The sequence below is a fragment of the Durio zibethinus genome, chromosome 17, assembly GCF_047325235.1.
Source record: "Durio zibethinus cultivar Kanyao isolate XHJ-2024 chromosome 17, ASM4732523v1, whole genome shotgun sequence".
NCBI classification, from domain to species: Eukaryota; Viridiplantae; Streptophyta; class Magnoliopsida; order Malvales; family Malvaceae; genus Durio; species Durio zibethinus.
In genome coordinates this window covers 23,674,832-23,691,905 of record NC_143178.1, presented here as the reverse complement: position 1 = coordinate 23,691,905, position 17,074 = coordinate 23,674,832, and the positions used below count along the sequence as shown (strand labels likewise).

General features: G+C 29.9%; 2 pseudogenes across 2 annotated transcripts; one reads left to right on the top strand and one right to left on the bottom strand.

Moving 5' to 3' along the window:
- The first annotated feature begins 5,542 nt into the window (after positions 1–5,542).
- On the top strand, positions 5,543–7,004 carry LOC111289627 (dof zinc finger protein DOF5.4 pseudogene; annotated as a pseudogene). The gene has a single exon (XR_016329355.1). The product of XR_016329355.1 is annotated as a dof zinc finger protein DOF5.4 pseudogene (transcript).
- Positions 7,005–11,790: 4,786 nt separating this feature from the next.
- Positions 11,791–15,560, bottom strand: LOC149514137 (uncharacterized; annotated as a pseudogene). The gene is made up of 4 exons (XR_016329354.1): positions 15,388–15,560; positions 14,517–14,632; positions 13,305–13,862; positions 11,791–12,062 (listed from the first exon to the last, which is right to left on the bottom strand). The product of XR_016329354.1 is annotated as an uncharacterized LOC149514137 (transcript).
- Between the last annotated feature and the right edge of the window lie 1,514 nt (positions 15,561–17,074).

Below are 17,074 nucleotides of genomic sequence, written 5' to 3'. Positions count from 1 at the left end.
AAAATAAATTAAAATATAATAATAAAAAAATTATTTTTAATTATAAAAATAAGATATGTACATTATTTTTTTATATATTTTGTAAGTTACCACATTAAAATACTTTTTAACATCATTAATAAATATATATTATATTTATAATTAGATGTCATTAATAATAATATCATTAATTTTTTTTTATTTTTTCATTTTTTTTTAGAAAATAGTTTTTATTTTCATTTATCAAATATATTTTTAAAAAAACAAAATAAAAAATAAAAATGACTTTCTTAAACATAAAATTTTTTTTTCTTCAACCACACATAGTCTTATTTTCCCATTTGCACACTAATAAATAAAAATAAATGAATATCTATAACTATTAATACCATAGTTATACAATAAAATATATGTAAATTTTAGCTTATGAGATTAATTAAGTTAATAAAAATCAAATATTTCACTAATAAAATTTAAATTAGATTTTCGTTACTAATAATCTCTTTTAACAAATGATTTGTAAATTTTATATAAATATTTAATTAAATTTATCATATATTTTAATTTTGAAACGGATAATTTCCCTTCATTTAATTTTTTATAAAAACATATATAAATGATTAAAATCAAATTAAAAAAAAATACATCATTAATTGTAAATATAGATTATTTTGGATTAACCGAATCCCATATATTATAAGTTATTGAAATTTAAATTTGAGAGAGAGAGAAAAAAAAAAAAAAAAAAGAGGTTGATGTGGACAAGTACCAGAAGCGCTAATGTGGAGGGAGAGGCCCCCCCTTCCCAAACCGTCCCATGTGCATATGTGATCATGATTCCCGTCAAATTACCTGTTCACTCAACCAATTAAGTCAAGATAGATCAAATTTCACAATTTTTTTCACTTGATTTTGTATGTTGAAATTGAATTCATTATTCAACCTTTCTTTCAGATTTGAATTGATACCACTTCAGTCCATTTTGAAGGTTTAATTAGTTATTTTATTTATTAATATCATGTTATCATATAAAAAAATAAATACCAACTTGAGATTTCAAAAGTTATGTAGTATCTATACTCAAAAAAGAAATTGTTACTCTCAACATTTTGATGTAATATATTTGGAACATGATCAAAAAATAATATTTTAATATTATTTTTGTCAAAAAATATTTATCATATATTGATTTTTAAGGAATTTAATTTTTTTTATTTTAATATATTTAATATTAAAATTTAAAAAATTTTATAAAATTAAAATTTCATAAGTTTAATGTCAAAAAATAAAAAAAAATCATAAAAACTAATTTCAAAGTATAAAAAAATAAGAATTTTAGATATTACAAAAAAATAATTTTGGGACATTAAAAAAATAAACAAAAAAATAGAATAAAAGAAGTACATATATTTGAATTGGAAATATGATCGAATCAAATAAATTAATAAAATGTTAAATTCGAATTTCGTTCGATTAAAAAGTTCGAAACCTGAACTCATGGATTGAGCTTTAATTTTTTTACTTGAACTCATTTTAATAATAGTTGAGTTATTAGAGCTTGACTTAATTGTTATTAATTTATATAAAGGGCTTGACAAAACTCAAATAAATCTTTAAAATATGTAAATAAATATTTTATTTATTTACATATGTATATAACTTTAAAATTACTAAAAATCTAGTAGTTTGATAAACTTAGTAACCCCTTAATATTACAAAGTCAAGCCCAAATAACTTATTCATTTATAATCTTATTTCGATCCTAAAAATCTAATATTATACTTTTACTAATATGCTTTATTATTGTTATATATATAGATCCGTTTATGGGTTAAATTGCTTGTTATGCTCGTAAATTGAGTTTTGAATAGATATTTTTAAGTTCGAGTTTGATTTGATTAAATTACTATATTTATTTAAATTTATTTTTATCCAACACATGGCACATGTAATTTTGTTATTGTTGAGTGGATAAGAACATGAAATAATGCATCGTTACTAATGAACCACTTTTGGGCAGACAATGTAGACGTGGAAAATATCATGTGCACTACAGTGCTAACCCTAAGCAATTTTTCCACTCAAAAAAATGTGCCATAGACAGCAAAATTTGAACAACAATGCTGATATAGGAGACCTTCAACTAAAGTGGGATAGAACTTTGGACTTCATAGCTCAAAATAAAATAAAATGCACTTATTATAAAATCTTGGAACTGTTTGATGGATGGAAAATTTAGGGTTTGTCCCCATGGAGGGGCTGAAAACCCCATCCCTTGTCCCTTTTGTCCCAAACAAGACAATAATTATGCTTTAATATTGCAATGGTTGAAGAAGATGAAGATTGGGGGTAGATATTTGGGGATAACATACTATAGCCAAATGCGATCCTCGCATTCCAAAAGGATTATGCTATTTAGGGTTACGATGTGGTTCCGTTTCTTGCTATCGATCAACCACAAACACACGTGTGCGATAAGAATTTTGATTGATGTGTTTTTTTTTTTTTAATTCCATTGCAATTGACATGGATATTTGATTAGCCCTTGTCACCAAATTGTTACATTATGTCTTCGACAAAGGTCCCCCCATTGGGGAATTTGTAATATTGTTTTAGTTTCTATTCTCAAATATAATTTGACCAATTGCTACAACATGAGTTAGCACGCACTTCACACTTAATTTGTAAGTGTGTCTTAGCTAAGCTTGACGGTATCTTATATATATATATATATATATATATATATATATATGTGTGTGTGTGTGTGTTGTGTATAGATACTGTTGTAAAAGATAAAAGGCATTTATACATGATAAATACCCTTTTGGCTTAAAATTATATTTATCCGTACAACTTTTAAGATGTGTTCATTATATTTATGCATATTTTAGTATTATATGATAAATTTAACACAAATTAGAGGTAGGTCCACAATCCGTTCCAAGGTTTTCTTTTTTTTTTTTTCATATGAAATTATTGATATACAAAAGAATTAATATATACAAAGGAATTAATATGCCATTAATAAGTAATATATTCAATTAAGTATGGTGTTAGAGTATGATTTTAGGCAAAATGTGAACAATCAGTTCTTTAAATTTTGTTGTGAAAGATGACATGATATTGGATTTTTTTATTATAATTTTTAACATTATGGGTTTGAAATTATATTAATAACCATCAAATCATTTTTAATATCTAAATTGATTTGGTTTTAAATTTGAAGTAGGAAATAGCTTTAATTATACGTATAGATATTAAAAGACTATGCATAGACGATTAGGTAAAATTTTGCAATTGATGTTGAAAACACTAATGACCTAAATTTACGTAATGTATTCGTAAAAATACAATAAAATTAATTAATTTTGAACAAGGAAATCATTGAATGACTATTAATAATTTCTTGACTACATGTTTCGATTGTTTGACTAATGAAATTAATATCGGGTTGGTAACAAGCGATCTCGTAATTCTTGATCTATGAAATACGTTGTTAGGTGATTCATTTTATTTTTTCATTGAGGTCGAACCTAAATTTGTACTCGAGAAATAGCTGTCCATATAATGATAAGGGATGTATTGATTATTAAAAAGAGGGGAGCCACGGTGGTCCCCCTTGGACCGCCCTGATCCCACCAGTGAATAGAAGAGGCGATCTCCTCTCGTGCCTATTGCTTTCGTAACAAGTAGGAGACCCTTAGTAATGGTACCCTACCCTTTTCTATTAGCCAAAACCAAAATTAATTAGAGAAGATTAATGCATACCAAACCTCGGTCTCCCACATCCCTATTTCTTGTACTCTCTCGTATCATCATGAATCGATTATTGTTATTAAATTGATCGATTAATAAATATACCAACACAAAAATTAAAATAATATATCATTGATCATATGATTTGTCGATAAAATAATAAATTTATAATTTTAATAATTAAAAATTAATTTTTAATAAGGATTTGATATAAAAGGTGATATTGTCAAGGTCCTTTTCGTGTTCATTGTTGGGGTTGAGATGTAATAGTGTTAGGACACTAACGACTGTGACCCAAAGCGGGGCTCAAGCAATATCAACATAGCCTTCGCCCACACCTAACTCTCTGTTGTCTTGTGAAAGCGTCTTAAATTAAATTAAATGCAATGGCAATAAAAATAATTAATTAATAAGTACTTGTTTATAATGCAATTGCAAGCAAAAATTTTACAAGCTATATATTATTATGTAATTTTTGATTCGTTAATAAAAAATATATCAAATTTATTAAAAAAAAATTAGGGGATGGAAATAGTATTTTGAGATGCACTTTAATATTTAAATAAATTAAGTATATGAAAAAAAAAAGATATTGAGTGCATAAAAATTTTAAGTGTATATAAAATTTTGGATTTTGCACTAAATATTTTTCTTAATAAATTATGTTCATCTTATGGATTTTAAAAAAAAAAAGACAGCAAAAAATTGAAAATAATAATTCTATAGATTGAGTTGAGTTTTGGAGTGCATCTTAGAGTATTATTTTCCATGCTTTTAATTTTTTTTTTCTCTAATCTAGCTCAACTTGTATTAAATTAGATTCGGTTAGATTTTATCAAATAATACATAATATTATAAATTTTTAAAATTTGATGTAAATTTAAATTAATTTTTTAGAAATTGATTTGATTTGAATTGAATTTTGTTAGTTTGGTTTAGTTTATTGATTTTAAAATTTTAATTTTTTTTAATTTTTATATATTATTTTAATAAATTTTTAATATATAAAAATATATTTATATATAAAATAATTATTTTATTTTATAAAAAATAAAAATATATATAATTAATAAAAATATATAATTTGATTCAATTTTTTACATTTTAATCTTAAATTTAATTTGAACTTAATATATATATTTAATATTTAATTTTGATCTAAATCAAATAAAAAAATTTATTCAAATAAAATTGAATATTATATTTTTAAATTAATTTTTTATTTTTTCAATTTTTTCTCCTTTCTTAATTTTATCACTAAATCAAAAAATTTCACCTACTTATAATAATATAAAATTAAGAATTTTTTAATAACAAAATAAAATAAGCTTTTAAAAAATTAAAAAATCCCATTTATTAGTTTAAAGTTCCAAGCAACCCTGTTACAGCATATCGCAATCTCAGGGGACTGACTAGATGCAAAGCTAAAATAAACTTCGGTATTAAAATTTTTTGTATCCCACCAATAATATTGTGCGACGTGGCAGTCTCTAACTAGCACTGGATAGTCCCAGCAGAGAATAGCCGGGTGGCCGACAACTCGACAACCTGATTTTATGGACATCAATAACCCTCCTCTTCTCTATCCTCCACGTGTCCCACACCAACGACTCCGATCTCTCTCTCGTCACAGTTTCCAATTTCCAAATCCCTCCCCACAACCTCATCCCCGACTCATTTTCTTAAGGTTAATTCCGTACTTTCTCATCCGAGACCACAATTCACGTAATTTCGTGTTCGAAGAGGGTTAATTTGGTAATTGCATTAAACTTTGTTACTAGAAGATATGCAAAGGGATATTTGTCAGACAAGTCCAAATATTTCTTCTGTGCTTTTTACTTTGTCGCAAACTCTTCACTGACGCCATTTTTTTCCTTGCAAAACTTCGCTGGAATCTCTATGAGTATATAAACTAATATAATAAATCGGATTCAGTTCCGAGCTTCCGAAAAGTTCGCTTTCATTTTTATTTAAATTTTGAGGCGAAATTGTTGTGAGTAATGCAAGACATCGACTCGATCGGAGGTGGCCGTTTATTTAGCGGCGGAGGTGGAGGAGGAGGAGAGAGAAGGTTACGACCGCACCACCACCAAAACCACCAAACACTTAAGTGTCCACGCTGCGACTCTCTCAACACGAAATTTTGTTACTACAACAACTACAACCTCTCTCAGCCACGTCATTTCTGCAAGAGCTGCCGTCGTTACTGGACAAAAGGTGGCGTCCTCCGTAACGTCCCCGTCGGCGGTGGTTGTCGCAAAGCCAAGCGCTCGAAAACCAAACCTTCATCCGAAACCACCTCAGCCGCTGCCGCGGTCTCTGTGCTGCCACATCCAGAGCAACAACAGGAGCAACACCGTAATAAACGTAAACCGAATTCTCGTTCTAGCAGCGACAGTTCGAGTCTTACTGCAGCTAATTCTAACGTTGTAGTGACGAATAGCAATAACAACAACAACAACAATAATAGTTCTGCTGCTGGCGGAGCGGAGGCGGTGTCGGTAGTAACATCTCATTCTAACTTGATAAATGTAAGCGATTCTAAGTTTTATGGAAACCCTAATACTTTAGGGCTCGAGCCTGGATTGCTGGAACGAGGATCGGACTGCGGGATATTTTCGGAGATTGGGACTTTTACGAGCTTGATTACTTCATCAATCAATGAAACGTTGTCGTTTGATTTCAGTACAGTATTAAATGGGCAAGGACTTGAGCAAGGACAGTGGCAGGAGCAAAAGATGATGAGCATGGGAGGGGAGGAAATCACCGGGGGATTGCTTGATCAGACGTTTCAGGTTGAGCTATCAAATTTGCATAGTAAATCGGAGAGTGGATTTGGACCGTTGGATTGGCAAGAGAGTGGAGATCAAGGGTTTTTCGATCTTTCTAACGCTGTCGATCACACATATTGGAGTCAGAATCAGTGGAATGATCAAGATCATCACACCCTCTATCTTCCGTAAATTACATCCTACCCTTGTTTTTTTTTTTTTCCTTAAATTATTTATTTACTACAAAAATGAAAAAAAACTCTCATTAAAAATAAAAAATAAAAAGGAGAAAAAAAATCAAAGAAGGCTTCAAGGCTTAATTAAAGAAATCGAAGAGAGTTCCTCTTGTGTAAATTTTTTAATATTTTTTCTTTTTTGGCATTTAAGTTTTTATTTTGTTAAATTTTTAATATTTTCTTTTTTGGGTGAAGATTTGTTTCTGATGTACGTGGAATTAAATTAATCAAATATAGAGAAAAATGTAGCGTTCTGGTTTCCTGATTGATAGTTGTATTTGTAGCTTTGTGCATGGTAATGATAATAACGGCAATCATAATCAGAATCGCTAATCTCAGTTTTAATTATTAATTAGTTAAATAAATGAGCTTTTATTAGCTTAAAAATGTGTCACGTCATCATTAGACAAGGAAAACGATGATGATAAGAAAGAATAGGAAAGGACGGGGAGCTGTACGGAACAAGGATCGGACTTCGGGATATCACTATTCCTATAGTCCTATAGTACTATCTAAGAAACTGGTTGGGTTGGGAAGTTGTTGTTTTTGGTGGGCCCTGGAAAGGTAGTGATTAGTCCCATGCGAGATTATAACTCCTTGGGGCGGTGGTGGTACACCGAGGATGGTCTTAATGTGTAGGCCCACCTGGGTTAACCCTGGTGGGGTAACTCTTTGGGACCCTGGCGGAGGGGAGAAGAGGGTCGGTTTGTCTTGTCTTGCCTTGCCTCTCCTTCACTCACCGGGGGAGAGAAAATTTTTAAGTGCTTATCAGAGTAGATTGATAGGGATGGCTACGGCGATACTGACGATAATGATGTGGCAATTTGAGTTGATGGTGGTGATTACTGGTAAACTTGTGATGGGTGGGTCCAAGGCATGTGTACCATTTTCCAAAAGCCTTTGATTTTGAGCACAGATGTTTCTGGGAACCGAGTTTGCCATACCCCATGCCACATTGTATTGTTTCTCGTTTAGTAATAGGTCTATGCCCTATATCTTTGGATGGATATGAATGATGGTGATTGATTATGGAATGGAATTCAGCGTTTTTGTGCACATTAAATGTGGTTTTAGGGCCTTTACCTTAGACTCTAGGGTAGGGTGTGGCAGTAGGGGGAGGGCGGTTAAATTGGGAGAGTATCTTTGCAGTGTTAGGGCTTGAGCTTTCGAGTGGTCGCCTTTTGGCTGAAACAGTGTAGTTCTGGGTACCACCTTGAAGGAGATTGCGTTTGCTACAAAGTTTAAATTTAGGGGGTTATATATATATATATATTTGGATATATTAGAAGGGCAAAGTCAGGACCAGTGGTCCACTGGTTCTGGGTCTGGTCCTCTGCTGTCCTTCTAGTTTGGCCGAACGGTGCTGCTGATAAGGCCGGTGGTCAGTCAAAATTTCCAGCTGAAAACTACCAATGCTTAATCGAAACACAAATTTTTTTTTTTTCTCAATCTCAATTAATTGTACTGTACTTGTACATGAATGGTCCGTCAGTTTACGTTAATGGTGGTCCTTCTCTGCTGCCGCAGTGAATCCGCATCTCTCTTTCTCTCTCTCTCACTCACTGTCTGTGAGACCGTAACTGTCAGTGTGATATGATGTAGCCTTGGATTTTACCCAGATATTACAGAACCTGAAAAGCCGGATCAATCAAAGATTCAAAGTTCCAGCCCATGTGGTGACAGGACTCTGGCAAAATTCTGTAAACAACGTCCGGACTCCAGGAGGCAGTCGCACCAGCACCAACACCAACACCAACACCAACACCAGAGGTAAAAACATCGGGGTCTTCACCGATGGAAACAAGTGACAACCGATCATAGAGCAGTAAAAAGAAAAAAACGAAAATGTTAACTGATTTTTTTTTATTCACTCTTTATTTTTATCAGGATTTGGTTTATATGATAATATAAGTGCGAAAAAAAATAAGAAATCTAAAATTTAATTTAAAATTGTAGTATTTAATATTAATTTTTTTATTTAATTTAAATTAAGTTTGATATTAAATATATATTAAATTTTAATCGAATTTCGAATAAAAAGATAAAAATTAAAAAAATTAAATTAAATTGAATTGTATATATTTTAATATTTATATATATTTTAAATTTTTAAAAATAAAATAATAATTTTTATATAAAAAATTTCTTATATTATTAAAATTTTATATTTAAATAATATATATAAATTCAAAAAATTAAAAATTAAAAATTAATAAATAAAACTGATCCAAACTGATAAAATTCGATTCGATTAAGTTTGTATTGAATGAAGGTTCAATTTGGATTTGTATTAGATTTTAAATTTTTATAATATTATGTAATATCTAAAATAAATCAAATCGAATTCTATTTAAATCGAATCACTATCATCTTTAACTAATAATTTATATATTTATATTATATAAAATATTAATAATTTATGTATTTGTATCTTATAAAAAAATTAAGTGTCATAATTTGAATTGATACAAAAATATGAAATATATATTTGGATTTTATTAAATTTATTTATAATTTTTACTAAATTTTTAAATCGTGTTACTTTTATATCTTTTATACATATCTTATTATTCTATCATATTTAATATTATCAGGTTTGGATTTCATTGATTATTCATAACGGGAAGAACCAAGTTCTCCATTTGGTTAATTGTTATTCTTTTGAGTTTACATTATTGGGTGAAGGACTGAAGGTGAAATATTAGCCAATCTATTACCCAAATATCTCACTAATCTGCCAGTATTTGAAGACTAACACAGATGGTAGGCCGTTGGCTATGGAATGGTCCAAGACACCGAGCATGGGCACGGCTAGCCAACATGACCTATGAGGATTCTGGTTTGCCCATCTTATTCCCTTGGATAGCCAATGGAAGGATCATTTAAAGATTCACTGGCAATAGACCATGCAGTGTCCAAGATTGACATGGCATGGTCAAATCTAACGGTATAATCTATTAAGTTTAAATTTATATAATATTAAATTCAAGTTTGAATTTGATTCAAATTTTAAAATTTAAAATTCGGTTTGAACTTGATTGAGTTTTATTTTTTTTAACTCAAACTTAAATTAAGATAAAAATTAAACTATTCGAATTTGTTCAATTAAGTTCAATTAACATATAACAAAAATTTAATTAGTTATACTCAAACTTGAATTTAAAATATTTTATTAATTAAAATATATTAAAATAAAAAATTTAATTAAATTTGTGAATTACTCAAATCAAAAATAAAAATATTTAAATTTAATTCGATTGATAAGTTGAATAATTCGAACTCAAATTTAATTCAATAATAATAAATTTAAATTTAAATTTTATTTAAATCAAATTTTAATACATCTTATCAAAATATACTTAGCATGAATCGCGACTGAAAATTAGTACCTCAAAGTTTGGCACATGAAGGTGGTCCTTGACTCGGCTGTGGGGTCTTGGCCATTGGCTATCAACTTTTTAGCACTGATTTTGATGTGTGCGATTGGTGAGCCAATCATGGTTGCCAAATTGGCGCCTTCCTTTTCGGGTTTCCACCGAACGTTTGAGAACACGGGTTGAGCAATCAAGAATTTAATGAGGTTATCAGAAATTAGTTAAACATCCATCGAATTACCTGGATGGTTCATAATGGTATTGCTCTGATGCAAATGATCCCATGTCTCAGGTTTGATTTCTTGCTTCCTATGGCCTATCAGACTGGGAAATGACATCAAAATGGTAGAATTTGATCATGGAAGTGATGGTGATGTTACAGTTTTGCAGCTGGTCATTGTGAGAATTCTAGTGACCTGGTTTGGATTAGGAGGGCCATATAATTGGAGCTCAAGTGGTCCTTCAAGGAAACAATTATTGCCAACGAATTACTTGTGCCCAGTTGCAGTTAATGCATTTGCAGATTTGGTATAATGTGATTTTATGTCTGTGTCAAGGATTCTTGATTTTGTTTGTTCATAATAATTATAATTCAATTTTAATCGAATTAATTGATTAAATCGATTTAATTCGATTGATTGATTCGTATTAATTTTAATTGATTATTAAAAGTAATTTTTAAAAATTTTTTATTTTTGATTAATTTAATTTGAAAATTAAATTAAACGAAATTTTAATCGAAATATTATAAAATTTATATATAAAAATAAAAAAATATAAAATTTTCTATTTCATTGCAAATTATTAACTTGATATTTTAGTGTTAGAATATTTTTCTTGAACAATTTTATTTAATTTATTTAATTTATTTAATTTATGAGAAAAAAAATTTTAAAATATAATATAACTTAATGCATTTTATTATTTAATTAATTAAAAAAATTAATTAAACCGATTAAATTAATTTTAATCGATTAACTTTTAAAATTAAAAAATTTAATTTAATTAATGAAAATAAAATAATTTAATTTAATTTTAAATAATTCAATTTAAAATGAACCCAATTGATTGAATGAATACCTTAAACCATACGGAATTTAGCTTAGCCCAAGAACCGTACCATTTGCTCAATATGAAATCACAATCCCAAAGAGAAAAAAAAATTCAGACTAAGATTTCCACCTAAATTACGTCTGCAATAATCCAATGCGTATAAAGTCTGAAAATGAAGAGTCAAAGGCGACGAGATTACTGTATCTTAGCTGGACATGTGAGAGGAAAGCAGTTACGGCATGCATGAAAGTGAAAGAAGCAACGGGAATTTGGGTCAGTCAACTAAAGATGGAATGCCGTAAACACCAAGCGACTAGCAACCCTTGCTATGCACGTGTTTGTCAATGTCCATTTCCATCAACTCAAGCAGGAATATAATGGCAGTTATCTACAGCCAACTCCTGATTCCCAGTTTCCAGTGTGATGATAAGCATTGCATCTGATAGCTTGGCATGAGAAAGATAATAAAATTCGTTTATGTTCATTCGTTTACACTTTTAATTGTCAGAACTGATTTGTGGTTAATTAATTAATCCAACTCATGATAAAATAAGGGAACATTATTCACTGATGTCACGTGAAATTTATCAAAAACCTTGCAACTATGGAACAACAGATGAGTAATGGAAACTAACGAAAGGGACAGAAATAGAAGAGGATATACACATGAATACAATGTCATATAGGAGGAATTAAAACAGTGTTCTATAAAAAAGCAATGAAGGGCACATGTAGCATTCAGAATTTGCAGCAGAGAAAACAGGTTCTCTAACTTTGGTGCTTCCTGGGCTGTCTCTTGTCAGCTTCCACCATTCTACTGGGCCGCCATTCCATTCTGATGGCAATCTATACATAAAAGCCAAACAAAGAGCCACCAATTTTTTGATCGGTACCTGAGAAAAGCACAATGAAATGATTAAGAAGAACAATTTACATGGGAAAAGCAAAAGAATGAGAACTGGTAGTGCTACTAGTTGACCGCAGAGAGATGCTACCAAAACATGGGATTGGTCCTGAGTATGTTATTGTGCCTGAAAGAGGACTAACTGCAAAGGAAACAACAATCTCCATAAGCAAGTTCATTAACGAAGCTTTGACTTGGACCTGTTAGGCTTCTTGACATCCTATCTTCAGTCCTGGATAAGCTCTCAGTTTTATGAGGCTGTTGACACTCTGGACCTTCTAAAAATTCCTCAAGGCTACTCATGGTAGATAAACATGAATCAGAAAAAAAAAAAAATGGTGCTTCCACTCTCTGCTTCACTACTGGAGGAGACCTCAATTAACTGGCAATTGTCCTTAATTGTAACAGTGACAGATGGTTCCATTGGGTTCAATGAAATTGAATCTCCTACTTGGAACTGCAGCTGTGCTCAATGGATCAAAATCTGAATATTTTTATGTGAAAATCAGGAAATTCTTTGTTGAATTGCTACTGCATGTTGAAAAGATGATGCAAGGGACAATCAAGTACAGATGCAATGTCACCGTTTGGAGATGCAGTACTCACCATTGACCCTAATAATATCCAGCTGGTAAAAATAACACAAAGAACAATACCTAATCTTTCGTCAAGACTCAAGAAAATACTTCTTATTCTATATATTTTACCACTGTTCACCTTAGACAACATTGCCATAACTAGGACTTTTCCGTAGCATAAAATTTATGGTGACAACTAATAGTATGTTCGATGAAATTCGGCAATCTCTAATTACTAACCTATAATAAGAATCATGTTTCAACTTCGCCCTCCAGGTTTGACAAAGCTTGAAAAACACATAAACAATGGAGTTTATTAAGGTTTCAATCATTTTTTCTGATTGATGGTCATCATTGCCAATAATAGTTGAACACAGCACAAAAGCATAAGCAATCCTGTAAAAGAAACTAGTTTTTCTGCTTGCATGTACTGGCAGACAATGGTATGTGAAAACCTGCAACAAAAATAGTAGTTCTAGAGACTATCCTTTGAAACTCTTCTTCAATGTCACCAATATTGCCTTTTCTATGGATTGGGAATTCTTTTGTTTTCTTTTCTTTACAAAACTTTTGGTTTTTGTTTCTGATAAAATTATTATTTTTGCTCGTCTTAGGTACTAAAGAATTAAGCATGGGAGAATGTTGCTTCTTACCTCTTTGATACACTGCATCCCAGGAATCATCTTGTCAGAGGACTTATCAAGTAAATGATCATCTCTTCCATCAGAATTTTCTTCACCATCCTTCATTAAGTTCTTAAGAGCATGTTGTTTCCTTACATAATTCTGAAAGTCCTGTTCAATCTCATTGGAACTGGATGACATTGTCCTTAGAGTTTTTCTGGGTTCTTTGCTGTCGCCATCCACATCCTGCTGAAACTTGGAAGATATATCTTTATAGACTTCAATCCACTCCATGGAAGAACTGCCCTGTCTATGAAAATATCCTTGACTGACTGATAATCACTCTCTTGAAGAAAAACAATCAGCTCTGGCGCATGATCAGATGCCAAAATGGTCTCACTAGTATTACGAAGTTCGTTTTCTTCCCTACTTTTTTCTGCTTCACTAGGACTTGCAGTATATGTTACCTCCTGTATTGGATTCTTCCAAGGCATAAAATCATTAATTCCATGGTTCTTGACTCCATCTACCTTTTGTCTTTTAACTCTATATTGATCTTCACCTTAAATGCTCTCATCCCTGCAGAGACTTCAGAGCCAAAAGCATGAGCATGGATTCTATATAAATGCATGACTAAAAAGAGGAAGGAAAAGATATTTTAGAGAGTAAAAAAGTTAGAAAGACATGATGGAATATGCATACTGAAATCTGGAAATAGTTAGTCACTTCTCATATAGAAAAACAAATGTGACCAATTAAGTTTCAAATCTGATACATAACACAGTTAATTATACCCTTTTAGATTGATGAAAGTGAATGATTCGGTAAATCTGACGGTACTACATAGATAGCTTCAATAGTATCATCATTGATCCATCAACGAGGATCAATAGAGTTATTCCTAGAAAAACCAACTTTTATGACATCGATTGCTGTAAAGACATCAAGTGTTTGAAACTCTATCTATTCCATAAAGAGTTTACTGGCAATCAAACAAGGAAAAACAATGAAGAAAGGAATTTTATGTAAGCATCAATGCCTCATTGGTAACAAAGTTCACAGTATACAAGGTGCTTTTAAGTTAATGTTCTTCTGCTGGCATTAGTTTTTACAAAAAAAAGCACATTGTTTTATTAAATATCTGCAGCTACCTGAACCCAGCAGCTGAAATGAATAAAGGTCAGATTCCATAACAAATTTGATGAGACATGAAGAATGTTTGCAGCTTGTTTGTGTACTCACTAACAAGTCTGCCACATCTCTGAATGAAGGTTGATATGTTCCATCAACTGAAAATTAGAGACTAGATCATCCCCTGCATGATTGTATGTAGGACAATCGTCAAATATCGGTGAAATCTGTAGATACAGAAAACAATTTATGAGCAAATTATATATCACAGTGACAATCACCAAGGAAAGGCATTGTTCTCTGCATACTCAACAAAGCAGCAACCGAAATTGACATAATTTTAAACCATGCTGCTTTCATGTCCCTTTTCATATATTTTTTGTTTCATGTCACCATTTCGTGTTTAAAATTGTCCATACCCATGTCATTTTTCAGCAAACAAGCTGCAAGCAACACTATGAAGCGAGGATTTTTTGTGATATAAAGCACTAACAAAGTGAGCAAAGACCTGGAGCCTAAATTTCCTAAGCACCACTTGAACCACAATAGCCTAACTCATCATTAGAAAAGAAGATGCCCTGCCACCTTTAAAGAAGCAATAATCATGAAACACAAAGAAAGTTTAAAGGATCAAAGAAACAAAAGCATATCAGATGGGAATGACATGGAAAAGTAACCAAATTTCACTATTCACTGTGAAGAATGAATCAGAAAAATGATCTCCCTGGCACAAAACTTTAAAGAACCCCAACGGAGAAAATGCACTTACATAGCCATAAAAACCCAGCACAAGGAATTTTGCAAAATTTTTGCTAGTGGATTTGTGCATTTGTCACATTCCAATAGGATAATCATAATCCTTTCCAATTTTTTATCAAACAGTTATGTCCTTACCTGCCTTAATAGTAATCCTACATGACAAAAAAATAGTTGCAACAGACAAATTTAAGGAAGCAAAATTAAAATATTAAAACAGTACTACCTTGAATCAGCAGCCAAGGAAAAATGCAAGCAAAGTTTTCTGCATTTTCTTCTGCAAATATATATGATAAACTAGTGATTGATCATATATGAAGAGAAAAGAAAAGCTAAAATACATTCAGGAAGATAAAGGAGCTAATGGAGGTTTGGCAACTTCTACAATTCATAGGGATGCTTAAAGTAGACTCAGCAAATTAATGTACTTATCATGATACAAAACTAATATATATATATATATATATATAAACAAAATACGTCCATAAAATTCCTATTGGGTTTAGAAAAAATCAAAAAAACATTTTTGTATTTGACAATCTATTATAAATTATGATAAGATAATTTTTATATTTTATATATGTTTGACATAAAATAGCACTACTTGAATACATAAATTATTATATTAGTTTAAAGATCATATTTAAAAAAGGATAGTGTCTAAAGAGAAGAAAAAAAATGAATAAAATAAATGGATAGTTCAAAACATTTAGTATCAATAAAACCATAGACTAAAACTCGGTATCCATAAATTGTAACTTATATATGTGCGGTTAAAAAGTCTCAATCTAATCACACCAATAGAAACATAATTAAACAATCAATTAAATACAAGAGATAATAATTTAACGTAGTTTGATCCAATCGACTTATGTTTACGGATGAAAAAAAAATCAACTAATTATAGAGAATTATAAACATACATAAAATCATATTAACCACTCAACAATTGATATCCATAGACTTTTTTAATCTCCTCTAATTTTATGAAATATTCTCAACTCAAATAAATACATACTTATATATATATATATATCCATATATTATACCTACGTGAACCCTTTTAATCTTTTTTAATTTACTCAAAAACATTCAAACATACACACTCATAAGATATAAATCTCTAATAATCTTACGAGATGTTTATCTCATAAAATTTTTTGACTCTTTTACATTTTTTTCATATATAATTTTATAGAAACTTCACTTAACTATAAGCATATTAATTTATTCATTAAGAATCATTTTTTTCTTAGAATTCTTTTTATAAGTTAAATTTATTTATCAAAAATTTATTATTTTTAATTTTTTTTATTTATAAAATAATATCTAATCAATTTTAAATAAATTTATTATGAGATTTGAATTAATACTTTTATCAATATCAACATAAAAATTATGTCTCAGTCGGTACCTTGGTACATCCTTATCAATCATTGTTGTGACTAGAGTTAATTTGAGTAAATAATATTTTTAGCTCTATTTGAGTAAATAGAGGTAATTTAGGTACTTTTAAGATGGATTATTAGAGTTAAATTTAATAAACAAATATAAACAAATAAAAATCGATATTATTTACATTATTTGCCGGATTCATTTATGCACCGAATATAAACGAACATAATATAAACAAATTTTATAATATTTATGAATTTTAAAATATTATTTATAATTATTTATTAAATTTAATAAACAAACAAGAATTAAATTTTTTTATAAATTATTCATCAAATATCCTGTTCATTTAGGCTTTTAGTGTTACTTCAATATAATTCAAGTTGATAAAAAAATTTCGAGTTGGATGTCTATTCATAACATAAAAAGGAAAAAAAATTGTATCACAAGTTAGAGGACATTAATTTTCGTTGACAATAAAAGGAAATGAGTGAAGATAAATGCATGATGATCAATTA